This window comes from Stegodyphus dumicola, chromosome 12 (genome assembly GCF_044657685.1).
Source record: "Stegodyphus dumicola isolate Sdum_Otavi_A_Nest chromosome 12, ASM4465768v1".
NCBI lineage: Eukaryota > Metazoa > Arthropoda > Arachnida > Araneae > Eresidae > Stegodyphus > Stegodyphus dumicola.
Genome location: NC_140779.1, coordinates 31,726,410 through 31,745,665, shown reverse-complemented (window position 1 = coordinate 31,745,665; position 19,256 = coordinate 31,726,410). Strand labels below are relative to the sequence as shown.

Here is a 19,256-nt window from a genome sequence, read left to right as displayed (position 1 = left end):
TCGTTTCAAGTTTTATCATGTATGCATTTGTGTTAATTTACCATTTACACATTTTCATGTAGCTAGATTTTAATAAATTTGCAATCGTTATTTGCATTCGTGATTTTTCTGTATATTAAATAAAAAAAAGCTTTTACGTTATGTATTAAAATTAGAGCGGGGCACCTATAAACGCGCAATGATGAATAGCTAACATCTAAACAACGCAGATTAGAATGTAAACAATACCAACCAGAAGTCCGCTAATGGCAGCGGCCATGATAAGTGGTGACGTCATACCGTGACTTTGCTTGGCTTCATTTTCATTGCACGGGACATGACGAGAAGTTTTACTCCATCTATTCTAACCTCCATGGTTACATTACGTTAAATTCATACATGACGTCATATACATTAACCTAGAGTGTCAAAACTTTTGTTTCCTGTTTTGGCAACCAAAATATCATTTACGAATTGGTTCTTGCTTGGAAAGAATGAACTGATTTCATTCATACTGAAATGTTTTTAAACAATTTCTTTTCAGGTTGCACACAGAACTTACAAATTTTGCTTTGACCGCAGCCTGCTCATCTGGCGGACTTGCCTGCTAGTGATCTGATGCGACCTACAGAAACTGCTAAACAGATATATATAATGCCAGCCCTCAAAACTAAACTTTAACTGTCTTTAACATTTGAATCTGATTTGATTTAAACATTTAAGATTAATAAGATGCTTTAAAAGAATTATTTGGTGCTTGTATTATTACTGCATTTATTCAGTCACGCAAAGGGTGTTTGTTTACTTTCTTCATTTTATATTATACACTATACTTATAACACGGTATATAATATTAAGACAAAATTGTCCTTTATTTTTACTATAGAAGAGACAAAACGTTTTTGAACAGAGTTCCCATATTGTGCGATTTTTCGCAAATTTGCTACTTTTAACAACTTTTACTACTAAAATTTATCTCTATGCAATTGAACGAATTTTCTGTTGTTTCGTCATTTCCGTGTGCTATGGGTCCCAGCAATGTGTGAGTGGTAAAGGCGCTAAATACTGCTAAGTTCGACATGGCTTGGGTTCGATCCCAGGCGAGCGGGTTGGTTGCATGGATGGTTTTCGTGGGATTCCTCATTATGTAACGAGAATACGAGCCAGTATCCCTCAGATACTGTCTCGTATAAAATATAAGTCCTTTACTAAGTCATCCCTCCTTTTATGCAGATAGCCCTCGTGGTTTTGGTGGCATTCAAATAACCTAACGTTGTACTAAGTTTTGCTAATTAAAATTGTTTTAAACGTGCACTATGGAAATGGTTTGAAAACATATTAGAGCTTTTTTTATAAGTTTTTATGTCACAATATGAACAAAACTGAAAGAAACGCTAAGCAGGTAGTAGAAAAGGCATCCTTCATATCAAAATACTTATTTTTCATTTAAAATGTATAAATTAATACTGTAAGTCTGTAGAGATATTAGATATTTTTTGAAAGCAGGAAATAAAAATGAGCAACGCCCTCGCCGGGAATCGAACCACGGAGCTCTGGAGTACGCGCCTAGCGTGCTGACCACTACACTATGAAGGTATGCTAAGATGGCGGGAGAAATACCTTATATACTTCCCCTTTTAAAGGGCGACTGGCGTTTAGTGGACCCAATAGCCAAATCCTGGGTGTGGAGAATCATCATCCACCACCCTTTTAGTACAGGCGCCACCGTAGAGATATTAGGTTAATTGGAAGCAGAAAGGATGATAAATGAGCAGCGCACTCACCGGGAATCGAGCCACGGGTCTCTGGAATACGCGTCCAGCGTGCTGACTACTACACTACGAAGGCATGCTAAGAAGGCGGAAGAATTACCTTGTAACTTAAAATGATCTAAAATGAATAATGTAACAGAAATTTAGTACGTTGATAAATTCGTTTTAAAAGCACAGTCACAGGCAAAATTATGTCACTTTAAAACACAGTCGCAGGCAAAATTATGTCACTTTAAAACATTGTAACGGGCAAACTTATGTCACTTTAAAACACAGTAACAGGCAAAATTATGTCACTTTAAAACACAGTCACAGGCAAACTTATGTTCTGATAAGATGTTACGAAATGCTCATCGTTGCCAAAAGCTTTTGTTGCAATAGGAACAAACGAAGTTTACATCGTAATAACTTTAAACCAGTTAGGAAATTCGAATAACAGAAAGCAACAACAAAGCGGTTTAGTAATTAACCAACGGGCAGGATGCCAGAATGGTAAAAATAATTAATTTAAAAATGCTCATCGAAGATATTTAAGTCTTGTGAAATGTCTACCTAAGCTTAATTTTATATTTCAACTGCAATTTCTTTTTCAGCCATTTTTTTTTTCTTTCCGAATTGAGATGTAATTTAGAACTGAGTAGCAGAAATTAGAAGAAACAAAAAAAGTATTTTAATATCACCATTTTTTTTGTCTGTCTAATGATTTATGCTTCATTAATTGACTATTTTTTACTGAAGTTCTTTCTAACGGCTTTCGAAAATCAGTAAGTCTTCAGAATTAGTCTTAATTTGTATCTTTTTTTTTTTTTTTCATCATATGAAGAAACTTTTTTTCCTTGTATATATATAGATTAAAAGGGACGGATGGGAGTGTTTAATTAATTTTTTTCATTTTGAGCAAAAATGGTGGTGCGTTTACACAAAAGTCGAAATGAAAGAATTTTAATTACTATCGTTTTTCTGTGAGCAGAGATGGTACACACGTTTGCATCGATTGGTCGTTAAATGGCGATTACCTTAAGTTTATCACTTTGATAAATTCATTTATATATTTCTTTTAATCTAGAACCCTGCGAGTTCGCTTTTCACTGTCCTTTTCGAATTTTCATGTTTTTTAATGTGCTTGCATAATGGAACTGGCAAAATTTTAAAAAAAATGGTTAAATAAACAAAAATTAAAAATTACTGTAGTTCGTAGATTTAAATTAGGAAAGCATAACTAACTGGCAAATATTAAATTTTTAACACATTTTTAATGCTACACTACGTAAGTTTTCGTATTAAAATGATGATGAGTAGCATTTTTAACTTCCTTATACGAAGTAAAGGAAGCAGTTCATATTTGTAAACGCGAAACATTGCATGTATTGTATTTAAACAAAATTGTCCATTTTGACCGCTCTTAAATCCATTTAAACGATGTTTCTGCGTGGCATGTGCACGTACGAGCAGAATACAGGACTCTTTCTCCCCCAAACGGGTTGTAAAATGGATTTAAAATGAATGTATATATTTCGCTGGATTCAAAATCGTGTAACCTCAGAACACTAAAATTCTCGAACGCTATACTTTGGTTACGGTTATGATTTTTATATTTCAGAACACTAAAATTCTAGAACTATACTTCTAATTATGATTTTTATATTAAGGACGATGAAAGATGCACATGAAAAAAGATATATAATAATGGACGTGGCAACGTACCATTGTTTCTGAGAACATGAATAAAAATCGATGCATAAAAGCACGTGTTTAAGACGATCGCCCACGCAGAAGTCCGAAATTATCTGCAACAATCTGCAAATGATTTCGGTCTTCTGTGGAGGTGCTCGTCTTATAAAAGTGAAAATTACAAATTGTCTTGGAAAAAAAAAAAAATGTGGTTGTCTTCGAAAAGATTCATTGCATTATCGTATTAGATATCTTAAAGTCTTTATAATAATTATACAATCATTAATAAAATCAAAATAAAATTCTTCACAAATGCATTTTTAAAAATTTTTGCTTAAACACTGAATCGATTTTCTTGTATAAAACACATAATAGCAAATTGATTAATGAAACCTATGCTAGATTATCACGGATTAGTTAAATTAAAACATTGGAGACTAAGTTAAATAGACACATGCACATTGCTTATTGAGGAAAACACGCAAATACGATTAGAAAGCAAAAAGCATTTGTGGGGTACATATTATCGTAAAGGCTGATTCGAGAGGTTTTTTTTTTTTTTTTTTTTTTTTTTATCTAATTCTAAGTTTCTCGGTCAGAACTTGCTTCCTAAATAAATCCTTTGCTAATAATTATTATTCAGTATTGCGGTCAATGTGAAATGACAATTGATCAAGGTTTGTATTAAAGAAAATAATTAATTTGAAAATTTATAATTTTTTAAAAATTTCTAATGGCACATTACAAAGAAACCTGTAGACAGAACAAGCAAAGATGAAAGAGAACAGCAAAACTAAAAAAAGGAATCCACAGTATAATCTATGAATCTATTTTGTGTCTCGCCTCCAAATGTCTGTCGCAGATGATCCAGCGTTAAAATGACAACGATTCAGATGTTATGTGACAACAACTCAGACGTTAAGTGACAACGACTCAGATCTTAAGACTCAGACGTTAAGTGATAACGACTCAGATCTTAAGACTCAGACGTTAAATGACAATGATTTAGTCGTTAAGTGACAACGACTCAGATCTTAAGGCTCAGACGTTAAATGACAACGACTGAGACGTTAAGTGACAACGACTCAGACGTGAAGTGATTACGACTCAAACGTTAAGTGACAACGCCTCAGATCTTAAGCCTCAGACGTTAAGTGACAACGAATCAGATCTTAAGACTCAGACGTTAAGTGACAACGACTCAGACGTTAAGTGAGAACGACTCAGATCTTAACACTCAGACGTTAAGTGACAACGACTCAGATCAAAACAAAGAGTCAGATGTGAGACATCCATTTCCTCATGAAAGTTGCACAGTTTACAAATTAACGGGGTAACGTGCATTCGATGCAGACATTTAAAAAGACAAAAATGGCCAGTAACGAGATGAAAGACAGCAACAGTTTCTTTCTGGGCCATAAAGGTGTGTAAAAAATTCTGTTAATCCATATGTTTTGATTGTTCCTTTCGGTAACATCTTTCCAAAAAGCTTCTCTACAGCAATTTTTGATTACTCTTTTGGCAATGTTAAAAGGGATGTGGTTGTCAGTTATTTGGGGAACATTGGCCAATTTCTTTGCCAACAAATCTTCCTTATCATTTCCATGAAGGGAACAGAGTGACTACAATATTATAAAAAATATAAAAGAATAAAAAATAAGCAAAATTTTTCTTTTAACGTTTCGTTATACAGTAGCTACACTGACAACGTATTCGTAGTGGCTTCATTTATATGTTTCGAAGATTAAAGTTTATCCCTAAATTGACCACTGCCAGTTACAAATCTAAAATTGTTTCTTATAGAATTAATTAAAAGATTATTGGCAAGTTTTGATAACATGACAGGAATAGGATATAACGGTTTAATGAGCACACACCACAATGCTCTATTCTCCGATTCCTCTCTGTTCCTTTTGCATCCGAGCAGATAAAATTGATGAAAAATGCCGACTTATTCCTTTAAAATGATAGAAAAAGTTTTACTTCACGTATAATAAATACTATGAACGAGATACAAATCTTTATGTCATGCACGAATGGCGTCCATGAAACATAATCATGCACAGATTAGCAACTTAATGGCTTTTAATAGAATCAAATTAATCCGGTCACGTTTCTTGTATCTTTATACTTTGAAAACTATCATAAGACTAGGTAAGAGTAATGATATTTCCATCTTTAAATTTCCAACAACGCATTGAAATTGCTTTCTTAAAGAGGTAACTGTTCTGAACAGTACAACTGAGCATCCGAAACATATTTCCAAACAAAGTCCTTGCTTCAATTTTTTTGGAGCAAATTTATCGTTAACATCCAGGGGTAATCAACCTTTTGATAACTACCGCTCACTTTGTAGGTCGTAAACTTTCCTTACTGCCCACCTGTTTCGCAGTTAGTTTAGCGTAAATGCAAAGTAATTTTTTTTTGAGTGGAGGCTTAGTAAACATATGTATAGCTAAATTTATCCATTTATTTTTACTTTGCTTATAAGAGACGTACAATTTATTTCCCGCGTAAGCTAGCCGGAACATCGGTTCCAGCGAACTTCTTTCGACTGGGAAACCTTCAGTGGTAGGAAAAGGAGAAGTTCGTTTCTAGGAAAAATGGCTCTTAGCTTTGCTGAGATTTGATAATTCCATAATGCACGTTACAGTCACTGAACAACACCTAAGAAAAATGGCAATGCCTTATAAATATATGGAAACAGGAGAGCGGGTAGGAGAATTGACTTTCATCATCGGATGGACAAAAGCCTCTGTCGCACACCATTAAAGCTTAAATGGCACGCTAGTGGGCGGTAGGGACAAGGTGGACTACCCCTGGTTAACATCGATGGATACGTGAAAAAAGTGAATAAGATTCCAAAAAAGTATCCGCTCCAAGAAAAAATATTCACATTTTGAACTGGAATAGCAACGACTTATTTGCACCTAATAGTTTTAATATTGAAAGAACGTTTCAATCCAACATTAGCGTTGAATTTGAATAAGCTCGGTTTTGTTAAAATAAATGCTAAGTCCGACTGGTTCTAAATGCATGAGCATGAGGTTTTAGAAAGCAGAGTTCGTAAGAGATGTCCCACATTATTGTTTGCTATGGTTAATTTTTTCTTCTTAAAAGCAATTGCAAAGATACGTAACAGTTACATGAAAACTCGTCATAGGGTTCCAACAGCATCTAAACACCAGTACATCTCATTATTGGACAAACGTAATCCCGAGTGTCGGTATGGATTGTTAGAGCAGGGACTGTTAGAATACTCGATGAGTCAATACCTGTCATAAGATTCAGGTAAAGGCTAAAAGCCAAATTAATCTGTCTGCGGTATCATGAAATTTGTGGCATTTCAATCTAGAGCATTTAGCCGCTTTCAACGGTATAATCACTTATTCTGAAGCCACAGGTGTGACTTATGCCACTTCCGTATAAAATTGGGCTACAGCTATGCTATCTTACTTTCCCTTCTTTTCGACAGGTAATGTTTTACGCTGCACCACTACTATCCGTTGAAACTGCCAAATGGTCAATGGCTGCAGCCATTGCCTATGATTGCTTAACAAGCAGACATCCGTCCATGGAGAGAGCAGAGGCAATTACAGTTGCCTCATTGACATGTACTTTGGTCAGAAGCGCCGTGGTCAATGTACTCTTTATCGGTGAGCCAAGATTTAATTTATAATACGAAAATAAATAGAAAAGAGAAGACTGAAACAAACAAAACCAAGTGATACCGTTGAAAAAGTCTCAGTTAATTTTGAGTTGAAATAGCACACCGAATAACGATTACTGGAGGCTCTAAGCCAAAATATTGCACTTTTGGAACTGAAGAAGAAGGTTCCATTTAAAATCTTCGAAATTAGTCCTACAAATTTATGAATATTAGTCAGATTTTTATTGCCTTATCCTGATTGATGGTGCCAATAAATGCACCATCAATCATTAGAGAAAATCAAAGATTATTTAAATATTAGCGATTTACATGTATTTAACTTTTGAGGTTAGAAAAAAAGTAATTACTGCATATTTTATACAATTATTGAGTTCTCGTTGTAGAGGCATTAGGTAGTTTTTTGGGGAGCAGGAGATATGGAAAATTAACAAACGTCTTCGCCGGGAATCGAACCACGGACCTCTGGAATACCGCTCCAGCGTGCAAAACTACTACACCACGAAGGCACGCTAGGAAGGCGGGAGAAATACCTTAGGGGGGAGTATATAAGGTATACCGTCTGGCAGCTGCAGCCCAATTTTATACGGACTAGGATTTTCAGGGGACCCAAATGCCAAATCCTGGGTGTTGAGAATCCTCATCCAGTTATCCTTTTAGTTCGGGCGTCACTGTAGAGACATTAGGATTTCTGGAAGGGAGAGATGAAAAATTAGCAACGCCTTCGCTGGGAATCGAACCATGGACCTCTGGAATACCGGCTCAGTGTACAACTATTTACAAATAATGTAAATTACTTCTGTTCTATAAACTTATATTTAAAAGCATTTAAGCAATGAAGAATGTATATTAGTTTAAATACAAGTTTCTCAGCTACTGACTATCCCAATCCTGATCAAATTTCTTCATCTTAGAGTTGGTACAGATCGACTAATTTTTAGAAGTTTATAAGATATTTTTTCCCTCCTTTCTGCATGCCTTCGTGGTGTTAGAACACTCGGGGCGTATTCCAGTTTTCCAGGTTCGAGTCCCGCAGATGGCATTGCTTATTTTTCATGTCTTATGCTTCAAAAATAACAGCTAGAGCGGCTCTCTAACTAAAATGTGGTGGATGATGATTCTTCACCACTAAGATTTGGCGACAGGGTCTCCTAAACCCCAGTCGTCCTTTAAAAGGGGAACTATGTAAGGTATAATCTCCCTTTTTCCAGCATGCCTTAGTGGTGTAAGGGTTAGCACACTTGGCGCGTATTCGACAGGTTCAGGCTCGAGTGCTGGTGAGGGCTTTGCGCTTTTTTCACTTTTCCTGCTTCAAAAAACCTAATGACTCTACGTTGGATCCCGAACAGGGATTCGAACTTGGAGCCGTCGAATACGCGCCAACTGCACAAAGCGTTATACCACGAAGGCATCTTGGAAAAAGGGAGAAAATAATACCTCATCTATACATAAAAGAAAGCATTTTGAATTTTGCATGAAGTGAAAGTGTTTAATTTAATGATTCTCTTTCATCCAAAGCTTAAAGATTTAACTGTGCGTTTACACTAATAAAATGAGACGCAAATTGGTATGTAGAGACATTAGGATTTTTTCTAAGCCGGAGATTTGAAAAATAAGCAACCGCCTTCGCCGGGAATCGAACCACGGACCTCTGGAATACCGGCCCAGCGTGCAAAACTACTACACCACGAAGGCACGCTAGGAAGGCGGGAGAAATACCTTAGGGGGGAGTATATAAGGTATACCGTCTGGCAGCTGCAGCCCAATTTTATACGGACTAGGATTTTCAGGGGACCCAAATGCCAAATCCTGGGTGTTGAGAATCCTCATCCAGTTATCCTTTTAGTTCGGGCGTCACTGTAGAGACATTAGGATTTCTGGAAGGGAGAGATGAAAAATTAGCAACGCCTTCGCTGGGAATCGAACCATGGACCTCTGGAATACCGGCTCAGTGCGCAGAACCACTATTAGTTGTACCATTATTGTAATCAACAGGTTGCGTTATAATTGATTATTTCTATTGCAGGTTTCCCGTATCGTCGGATATAATATCGTCGCTACACTGTTGACAAAATAATATCGTATTTTTACTTCCTTTTACGAAGTAAAGGAAGTATTGAAATCGGGAAAATTTTCGGCACGTTTCAACGAAAATATTCATATTGGACGCGCTCGAATCAGTTTGAATGATTTTTTTTTTTTTTTTTTTTTTTTTTTTTTTTGCGTTAAATCTGTATGTAGGGATAGAATAAAGGACACTTTTCCCCAAAACGAATTGTAAAATGGGTTTAAAATGTATTCAGAAGAGATTTCTTTTTCCTGACGTCTCTACATACGTAGAGCGTTTGTATATATATCAAATAACTCTAGTAGTATATATATCAAATAACATGTTTGTATATATATCAAATAACTCTAGTAGTTTGTATATATATCAAATAACTCAAAAATGAGTAGCCTCAGAACGTTGAAAGTTTATATATCGGACTGCTGAACGCTGCTCAAGTGGACTGCCGCCCTTAACTATAGTAAGCCTTACGGTATTTGTTTCCACTTGGCAGATGCTGTCTAATCATGACTCGCTGATCCGACAGCATTTATTATTTCAAAATCTTAGGTTTCATAATCACTCATATCGGACTAATATCGGACTAATAATCATCACTAATATCGGACTGCTGTAACATGTAGTTGTGCACCTCTCTTTCCCTTTTCGATTGCAACCGGCCGCACCAAACATAAATAAATATACATATAAGTATACCCACCCTGTTATCTGGCTCTATGAGTTCAGTTTTTTTAATCTCATATGCTATTAAAGTGTGTATTTTTTGCTTTAAAAGTGGTTAAATTATGTTATTCTTATGTTCCGGTTAAGGTTTTTATGCCGTTAGTTTCTCTTCATGCAATACCTGCAAAATCATAAACAATTTAAAAGTGGTGCTAGGCCTAACGATGTCGCTATTTGTTTACATTTGAAAGTCTAAGTAGAATAGTGAATTAAGTTAGTTGGCGCTCAAACTTCAACGCTTTTTTACCCCCAGTGAGACCCAACATTTAACTTTCAGTTTTTTGCACACTAATTTGGTCGTTCTGCCCGCTAGCTAGATTGGTTGTTTTTGCTTAGAAAGTTTAACTGTAAAGTTTTTTAAAACTGTTTTTAACTGTATTTAGTATATTAGGTTTTTCTGTATTTTAGTTTTTAATGAAAATGTTTTGAGTTTTTATGTATTTTTTTGCCTAGCAGCGAAATGAGAAATGAATTGATTGAACGAGAAATATATTTCTAATGAAATTAGATGAAATAAGTTTAAATGAAGTGTAGAAAAAATTGGATATAATTTAATAGGCTTTACAAGGAAGTCATACGGTGTCCACATCAGATATTTATATCATCATATTCATAATCTTAAACAAATTAAGGAGCAAATATTTAAACCAAATGATTTTGTATGCAATATATGGTGTTTAAATTTTTTTTTGTTAAATACAATAATGCTGCAATACCGAAGGGCTCGGGCTCGAATCCCGGAGAAGGTATGGATGTAAAATTGTCTGTCCCTTCATAGGTGGTAGCGGTGGCCACGTATTAGGTGCGCCTACCAGCGGCCGAGCGGTAAAGTCGCTGAACACTGGTAATTTGGCCCGAGGTTCTAATCCCTCGAACGGGATGGCTGCATGGGCGTTTTCGTGGTTTTCCCCATGTCTGACGTGTATACGAGCCAGTTTTCCTTAGAAAGTCCTCCACGAAGGCATCGATCCCCTTAGGCAGATAGCCCTAGTGTGCTTTGCCGTAATTAAATAAAACCAAACCTATTAGGTGCTTCCATAGTAAAATGGCCACTACTACTGGTCTTAGTTGTGGCCATTGCCGATGCACGTAAGTGCCCCCTGCCCCATTGGAAAGAAAATGTTGCAAATTTTAATAAAAATCAAATGGATTTATCAAAATTTAAATGCGATTTGAATTATATCAGTGAAGTACATCAGTGTATTTATCAGTGAAGTATATATATGTATTATATTTTTCAAAAGATTTTGAAGATTTTTAACTATTATAAAATATGTTTATTTCTTTTACAGTGCTCACTTAATTGAGTAATTAGAGATCGTTTTAACTTGAGAGATAAATATTTTTTTTTCTAAATATCAGCATCGTACGATCACGTCATTTGTGTTCCACTTAGAAGATAAATTAAAAATCTTATATTCGCTCAATAGCAACATTTGGCGAAGCGCGTGAATAATAGATTCATGCAAGCGTAACATTACAGTCCACAATATTTTGGCAATTCACCTTAAGAAATTTGTGATGCCAATGTGTAATTGATTATAGAAAACTATATCATGGTTTTTCTTATGATGTATAAGAAGATAAAAAGAAATACCACGGTTTCGGTGCACTAGGAGCCAAAGCAGTGTTAAAGAAGGTTAAAATCCGCTTCTTAACTTCTCAAGATTTGAACTTCTTGGATCACGGATCTCTATTTTAATTACTCAGAGACTATCTGGCGCTGATCGCTGACACATTGGCTTTTCCACAAATTACAAAAGGAAAAGAAAGGGAACAAAAAAATCGCTTTCTACCTTTATTTATTTCGCTGTTCCCATTCCCTAGTGCCCCCAAGTGAGGCTTCCTGCTTCTCCCTTTTTGCAGAGCTCTTTAAGGTCAGTTTTGATACGCATGGATGCTGGAATTGGCATAGTATCCCACCTTTTGGCGACTTTAGTTTTTTTCCAAAGATAGCAGCTTCTTTTGGCGACAATTGCATGCTCAAATTTTTGCATAACTGCACAGGGAGATATGTTTCTTCTATAAAATAATTTCAGTAATTCAGATGATTTTTTCCTTTTATTTATTACAAAACACAGCAGTTAAAAAGAAATAATATATTTTTATGCAGAAATGGGAGAAATATATTTCTAAGACCTTTCATTACCCTTTGGAAATTTAGATATTGTCTAAGGTTCTTAGGTGCTTATAAAAATTAATAGCAACAAATTATGTCTTTAATGCACAGTCAGCCAATGTGAAAAAAGAATTTAGACCATTTGGATTCATTAAATATTATTCATAAAAAAGGATATATTACCATAAGTTTTTTCACAAATTGGTACAGGTTAAAATCAGTCATTTTACAAAACTTTTCAATAATAGCATACACACATTGACCTTGGCTTCGTTTCAGTACATAGCAAATACAGTATGCTTCGCATACATTAGAAGTGAAACTGTGTAATGGATTATTATTCCATTTCACATTTGAATAGTAAAATCTATAAACATCTGGACATTGTCCATAAGAATAAAAAAATTCTAATTCTTTATCTTAAAAAAATTGTCCATAAGAATAAAAATATTTTAATCCTTTATCTTAAAAAACTTGTTCATAAGAATAAAATAATTCTAATTCTTTATCTTTTAAAAAATTGTCCATAAGAATAAAAATATTTTAATCCTTTATCTTAAAAAACTTGTTCATAAGAATAAAATAATTCTAATTCTTTATCTTTTAAAAAATTGTCCATAAGAGTAAAAAAATCCCAATTCTTTATCTTAAAAAAAAAGGCTACCCAGTGCGCTCCGGCTTCTGTGGACTTGTCTGTATTCACAACGATTGTTGATCTTCTAATTGTCTATAGTCACAACGATGTAAGAAAATACGCAATTAATTAATATCGAGTGAAAAAACTCCTTTTCATGGTATTTTCGTGTATTAAAATTAAATATTCATGTATACTGAATACGAAAATTCAGAACAATCAAATTTATTGAATATTTCAACGTTCCTTCCCACCATTAATACTTATAAAGATGAGATTGATTTCTTTATTTGTAAAGAGCGATTCTTGCAAGGACTACTTTCAGTTCAGCGGTAATTGTCTGTTTTATAGCAAATTTACTTTTAAAAATGCATAGGTAAATATGGATGGCAGCACATAAATCATAAAAATCTATGAACTTGTGAGGAAAAGTTAAAGTTTTCACATTTAGGAAACTGAATACTTTTACTCATGAACTAAGCAAACTTTCTCCCTAGGTACTATCACAATTCATTAATATCCCAGTCTAGCAACAATCTAATGCACATCTGGGCATTCCTCTTTCCGTCTAAATAAATGATACTAAGATTGCGTTCAGACGGTGATGTAAATGTTACAGAGGTATAATCACAAGGAATAAAATGCGGAATTCCGTTCATACCTGCGACACAGAGTCTAAACCGCACCCACAGAAGCTAAACTTGCGCATGTGTGGATGTGTCTACAACCTCCCGTTCTGGTTTTCCATGCAGGTTTCGCGCGTTCGCTCTGACTGGTCGACTAGTTTTGCACGCTCACTCTGACTGGTGAAAGTCACTCTGACTGGTAAAGTTGAAAACTTCAAACTTTACGCCAAAAGCCCTAAACCAGATTTTCTGACGTAGCACGGACTGGTTGCCTGACAGTGCAGCTCAGCTTAAACCCACTTATGTCCTTTATACCGTCGTCTGAACGCAGCTTAAGAGCTCTCTCGTCCCGCCGAACCAGACCAGGGGTTCCACCCCAAACCTCGCACCTTGGAGAAGGGAGATGCATCGCTTTCGCGACACTGATCGTTATGAGTTGCTACCTGCCAGTCGCTCGGGCTACCCGTCGCACAGGAACATTACCCAGCTTACCCGGGACGTTACCTTCGGGCTACTAGTGCTCTCAGCTCTAGAACTTTCCAGATTCATGGGCCGACTAATGCGTGATCTTTCCAGGGCCTCCAAAACCACTAGGTTCATAATTTGTATACCAACTGGCCAAGGCTGCCTAGATACAGACCATAGCCGCTAGCTTAACAGAGTTATATGCGTCAATTTAGTAGTCAATCTAGTACAGTCTTTTGTCGCCACAGTACCTTCATAGGTGTATTGAGGTGTATTGATATCATTGTTAACCCGGTGGCAAGAGGATGGCCATTATACAAATGAAATTCTGTCGAACAATGAACCTGGTTTCGATCTCTGGCACAACAGTCCAAAAACTACAGATTCACAGACCATCCAACCGCCCAGACAGTATAGTGGTTAGGGTAGCCTGACTCCGTTACCAAAGAGCCCGGCTTCGAATCCGGCAGAAGGCATGGATGTAAAATTGTCTGTGCCTTCAGAGGAGGTAACGGTGGTCGCCTTTTAGCTGCCTCCTCAATAAAATGGCCGTAGTAGTGGCCAGTGCCGTTACAGACAAGTGCTCGCCATTGAGGGAAAAACACTGAACATCCATTGCAAGTCTTCCTTACTGTACTTTACTGAGATGAACTTAAGTGAGGGATCTCTTAAAATAATCAAATAGTTTAGCAAAAGTAAAATTAAAGTCTTGGAACAGTGACGGAAAGTTACTCGCTGTAGGATGATAAAAGTGGTACTGTGTTAGAAAATGTATCTACTATAATTAGTCCTTTTCTTGACCGTAAGTTAAAATAATTTACTTCAGAAACATTTAAATCATAATTTTCTTGTAAAACCATTCCTTTTTATTTATTAAATTTTTAACGTAATATTTCGATCAATTAGATTTTTAATATAGTAAATAAATCGATCTCTAAAATTTAAACCAAAATTAGACTCAAAGTAAAGAGAGTGTTCAGAAGCTTAATTTTCAAAAATGTTCCATAATAAATATAAAGTTCTAACTGTATTTCGTACATAAGTAAAAGGAGATTTTTCAAATTTTGTTGCAAGATCGTTGTTTATTATGATCCACAGAAGTTATATATTTGATTCATATACGATAACTAGATGAATACATGGGAACAGTCTAATGACAGATGAAGACTTTAAACTCTTAACATGATATACATACAGACTTGTGAAACCAGTATCTGAAAAATCCAATATCACTCAACACGCATGTTAGAACTTCTGGCCGTAGTAGGCAAATTCTAAAAATTATTTCTCGAATAAATAATATGGAGCTTTACCAATTTGGATCACTCTATCAAGTAAGGGAACAACATTTGCTACAGTAAGAAGATGATTTCATATGCAATAGCAATTTTCAAAGAAAATCTTTAGATTGGCAAATGAAAAGTGTCTGTGTGTATGAGTGTTTTTTTTCCATTTGCAAGTCAAACTGAGCAGATCACTGAATTCTGAACAACACATCACCTGGAGAAGTTGAGAAAGGACTTCAGTTCTATTCATAGACAAGGCTAGATTCACTCAATAGTCTGACTATTATTATGATCTGCGACAAGCTATAGCATAGACAGTACATTGTTATATCCTTTCTGAAAGCGAGTTAAAGTGGATGTAACACTGTTGCTTGCATACGGATCTCTTCGGGAGGTTAAGCCTGACTTCTCTTTATTCATTGGCTCAAAACGTTTACTAAGTCTTTGTTCAAAGTACTGCTAGCGCGTTCAATAATTCCCTTCTTTCTCTAAACCTCAGAAAACCGAAGCCTTCGCTAACTTGTATGCTTAAAATACGGAAACTCTCGTTTCCGTTCCTTATCCGTCCCGTCCGTCTCCCTCTTACCTGTCCATTAACGCACAAAGAGGTGTGAAGATTTCAAATGACATCCCTTCTGCTTCCTAACAAAAAAGCTTCCATTAGCCTTTTAGGACAAGCTGTCTGCAATAAATTGAAACAATGCATTTGGAGAAACTGCACCTGCTACTGCATAACTTAACGGAGAAGAAAACAACATTGCAATCGTTTCGGGCGGTTGTGGTCGTTTGAATGAAAGGCCATCTCGGGCGTTTTGACTTCCGAAGGGTTTTAAACGATAATGCCAGACTTCATTGCCTTTTGACTAAATATTTTCAAAGTAATGAGTGAAAAAGTGAGCAAATCTCTGTCATCAGGCTTTGCAGATTTATCTAGAAGATAACTGGATGTTTTCTTGCCTACTTATAAGTAAGCTGATGCGGGTTATAAAAAGCAGAAGCAAATAGTTTCGCCCATTATGGATATTTCTTATACAGCATTATTATAATATTGCTGCTGCTTACACTGCTGACGGACTCAAACTAAATACATTATTTCACTGCTGATGGAATCAGACTGCATAAAAACTGCCATAGTTTAAAGTTATCATCATTGATTTCGTCAGTGATCATCGTCATCGAACTGCCACCGTTATCAATCTCTTACCAGTTTGCCTCTCGAAAGATGGTCTTTGTTTGCATGCAAAGCTACTCTTAGTCACTCTTAATTCCTTTTAGTCAGTTAATTTTCTTCTAAATTAGTTTGACTTTACAGTTAGGACTGTCCGCAGCAAAATTTATATAAGTTTATGCACACCTAAAAAGAAAGTGTATAAAAACATTTCGCTATGAAGGAAATCAATTCATAAATAACGTTTTGTTGTTAAACCAGGAAACAAAAACTTTTGACACATCAAGTTAATTTGCATACGTAGTGTCATGATTTTAAATTTAATTTAATATGATAAATTTTCTCAATATATAAAAGAATTAATATGACAATAATATATCGTGTCAGTTATCTTAACCTGAAATAAAAAAGTTGATAACAACAGCTATTTATTTAAAATGCTCGACGTACAACAAACGAATACGATTAACAAAACAATTACCGAAAAATTCTCGACATAAAACAACGTCACATGCAATCACGTGCTTCCTCCAACGTCAGAATATGACCTTATATAGTAATAATATATTTAATGTTTGATAATGCTATTTGTTGAAACTATCGCCGTTAAAACTCCTATCAGCTACCACGTGATTTGCGCCTGCGCGCGACCAAAATAATGACTGAACGTCAGAACTCGTAATGGACGTTTAAGATATAAACAGTAACTTCTGCCTGTGTTATTATTTGTACCTTTAATTAGTGTTTGGATAAATATTGGCTGAAAGATCAGCACGCTTGCATCTTAGCGAAAAGCTGCTTGACAGGGAGTTAGAATATGAAGACGTTAGCTTAATTCGTAAGTTAAAAATTTGGTCCAGTTTATGGGATTACGCAAAATACTCGAGTGTTATCTACGTAAGGAGAAGGATGTCTTTGTGGAGGACTTTCTACGTGAAACTGGCTGTTATGCATGTTACATATGAGAAAAACCACGAAACCACCCATGCAGCTAAACCCGTTCGTGGGATTCAAACCTCTGACCGACCTACCAGTGTTCAGCGTTTTTATCTCTCGGCCGTTGGTGGGCCAAATTAAAGATTTGAGCTAGCTTTAGCTTGCTGAGCAGTAGCTTGTAGGCTCTCTTAGAAACTATTGCTGTCCATGTGTTTCATGGAAGAATGGTTGTCAGAGCCTCAAGGAGGTCGGTCTTCTACTTCCACCCCAGTTTTGAGGAACAGCAGCCCGGGAGGAGGTTCAAGGGTCTCCCAATCCTCACCCTACCACAAAACCATGCGAGAAGACTTTCGGCTCTCCATAGAGTGCCCCCAATGCTGCAAACACACTATACATTTACAAACATTCATGCCTTCTTCGAGATTCGAGCCCGGGCCATTCGGTACCACAATTGGCACCCCTAACCTTTATACTGTCTGGGCGGCTTAGAAAGTATTTAGATTAATAAGTACAGAGATTGTTGAAGGACAGGTTGTTTTACTGCTATGTCCAGGCCTCTTGTAATTTTGTTTTGTAATATATTAGTGTGCCCTTCACAAGTGGTGAGGTGGAATAAATGCATTTGTGTTTGTGTTCTTTCTCGTTTAGTTAAGCTGTCAATTATCAAATCTCTTCATAGCTTTCAAGAAACATTTGAAGGGGAAGATTTAGAACTGAATTTATTAATATTCCCGCACAATTATTACAAAGTCATATAATGAGACTGTTGAAGATATATTGTGTAACTTTATAATTTCTTGCAGAAAGCTTGCATGCTATTTCAAGGGAATAAGAGCGTTATTAATCAGTCATGTTTCTGAAAACTCTAGGAAAGAAAAATAAAATAAGAGTAGAAACAATTTTAAAAAAATTAAACAGATTGCCGCCTTCACCTTTAATTTATTCCACCCATCAATTTTATTATATCTTCTTTATCACTTGCTCTATTGTCAGGTGATCAGCTTGACTAGCAGACCTTGAAATAAAAGATCGATTTATTGATAGTTTAGGAAAACTTATTTCCATATGAGGTTGAGAACTTTCGCAGGACGTAAAATGATCAAGCTTTCATTATCACTATTTCGCAAGTCTATTTCCGAAGATTAATAAAGTTTAATGAAGTATTCCGGTGTTGTTACAGGGTAAATAAAAACGAAATGCGGACGCAAAATTTTGAAAATAAGAAATGAAACAATGATCTGAAGAAAAGCAAGTTGGAAGTATACAGATATAAAAAAAAGAAACAGAAAACAGAGAAGAGCCAAATTCCAGAGCGTTAAATAATTTAATTAAAAACAAAGAGCACGAAACAAATGGTAGCCCAAAAAATCTAATGGGATCCAAATGAAGAAAAAAGCTATACATAATAAAAGTTTCAGACAAACACACACACACACACACAAAAAAAAAAAAAAAAAAAAAAAAAAAAAAAAAAAAACGAATAATGAAACAGTTTCCTGAACAAAAACCTGACCAAGTTCGTTCACATTTCGTGAACAAAGATTAAAAAAAAAGAAAATATGTCCATATATATAGAAAAGAATGCATAATAAAGAAACTAAGAAAATGATGTTAAAGTGAAATATAAAAGCTCGAATAAATTTAAATCACAGAAAAATATTTGTATTGTCTAAAGCAGGGATTCTCAACCGATGGTACGCGTACCACTGGTGGAACGGAAGAGGAACACAGATGTAGAGAAAGAAAGTATTTTAACTATTAACTTTAAAAATTAAATACCTCAACATCCTGTTTAAGTTTTTTTCAATAACAAGAACTCGTAAATGCATGCGATATGAGCTTTGTTCTAGGTCAATAGCCGCTCATAGACTTCAGCAAAATAATCCGTTTTTATTTTCAAAAGCATTCTTTTAGCCATAGACGTAAGGAAATTTGTCATTAAAGATGTTTATTAAAGAAGTAATAGAAATGGATGCTATCTTTAATAGAAATTAAAAATAAGTTCCAATAAAAAGATAGTATAGATAAGATCCAATACAAAGATAGTATAGATACGATCCAATAAAAAGATAGTATAGATAAGATCCAATAGAAAGATAGTATAGATAAGATCCAATAAAAAATAGTGTAGATAAGATCCAA

The 19,256-nt window shown here is 35.4% G+C and overlaps 1 long non-coding RNA gene across 1 annotated transcript in view; it reads right to left on the bottom strand.

The window, feature by feature from the left end:
- LOC118188480 (uncharacterized) overlaps positions 1-19,256 on the bottom strand; it is a 153,194-nt gene that overhangs the window by 34,966 nt on the left and 98,972 nt on the right. The gene's annotated exons all lie outside the window — the stretch shown is intronic.